Below are 1,455 nucleotides of genomic sequence, written 5' to 3' on the forward strand. Positions count from 1 at the left end.
ACTTGTCATTTTTCTCCCTTTGCCTCATGGGTGAGCTGTGAAAAACAGACAAGGATCTCAACCCAAATCCTCCCAAGCTGCTGTCAGCTTGTTGAATCCATGGAGATCAGGTTAACTGGTTCTAAGCCCGGCCACATGCCACCCATCACTAAGCCCCTTGTTCCCACATCCACACAGAGCACGGTCCTACCCAAACACTGCCTCATCAACAATGCCAACCCATTTGCCTTGCTGTACGTGATGGGGAAATGTTTATACCCTCTTTAAACAGACTTCCACTGAGCCTGTAAGGGGAGAGGATCCAATGTTTTCTGTTTACACAACAGCTTTGTGTGTTCTCTTCAGACTATCGCAGACTGACAGTTTGCAGAGATGTGCTCTTAATGCTCCCTTTAGTAGTGATATTGTACTCTCCAAGCAGAGGTTAGGCTCCGGTTGTTTTTTAACGTTTTTTTAGTCGTTTTTATCAGGCTTTCTATTTTTTTATTATATCTTGCTGTGTCAAAACCTAACAGTAATATTAGGCCGGACACAACCAAAAAAAAAGACAAAATAGAAAGCCCGATAAAAACGACTAAAAAAACGTTTAAAAACAGCCGAAGCCTAACCTCTGCTTGGGGAGTAGTGATATTGCCCTACCACAAAAATACACACAGTCCCTTTGTTGTAAGATTTTAACATAAACAATAGCAGATGTAATAAAAATCATTTTTAAGGTCTGCCATCAACAATGTGATGTTCACTTGTACAAGAAAGGGAAATAATTTGCAATCTGGCTTATTGATATTGATGTTAAAAGGAAAAGTGTGTCATTAATAACTGGTGACATAAAATTGAAAAAGTTGTCCTAAAAACTATCAGACTTTGTCATAGAATTGAATAACACAACCTAGCAGTTTCAAATTTTTATTTCCAAGCGACAAGTCATCTGATTCTGAATCTTTTTCAACAGCCTCTTGCATACATTCACTTTCAAAGTCTGTGACTCTCCCTTTCACACCAGATATAACTTTAAGAATTGAACACATAATATTCTGGGACCCGCCCAGCCAAGAGCCATAAACACACAAAAATATGTCTTGCCAAAAGAAAAAAACACAGCAAAACGATACATGAAAGACTACCCTGGCTGTTCCGCAGGGGTGCAATGCCACATTCCATGATAAAACGGTTCAAAGAAAGAGTACAAATTCCCTCCTCCCATTTCAATCTACCTCACAATCACAGCGACAGAATGACATCAATCATGTTCTTCCACTGTATTTGTTGAGCACCAGAAAGTCGTCAACGTTAGATATCTGAGACTGTAGCATATTTTTGTAGCATTTTTTTCATCTGAAAATCTATCACATCACGTTGGGCAAAGCTTGGAAACATCAGCCGATCTGCAAAATCATGTGATGATCTAAGAGACACTGGGGGTATTGCTATTAACGCGAAAATGTCATTTATAGC

The 1,455-nt window shown here is 39.4% G+C and overlaps 1 protein-coding gene across 4 annotated transcripts in view; it reads right to left on the minus strand.

Annotated features, from left to right (window-relative positions):
- Positions 1-1,455, minus strand: part of LOC118411543 (ras-GEF domain-containing family member 1B-like) — a 65,372-nt gene that overhangs the window by 56,738 nt on the left and 7,179 nt on the right. The window lies entirely within an intron of this gene.

This window comes from Branchiostoma floridae, chromosome 3, assembly GCF_000003815.2.
Source record: "Branchiostoma floridae strain S238N-H82 chromosome 3, Bfl_VNyyK, whole genome shotgun sequence".
NCBI lineage: Eukaryota > Metazoa > Chordata > Leptocardii > Amphioxiformes > Branchiostomatidae > Branchiostoma > Branchiostoma floridae.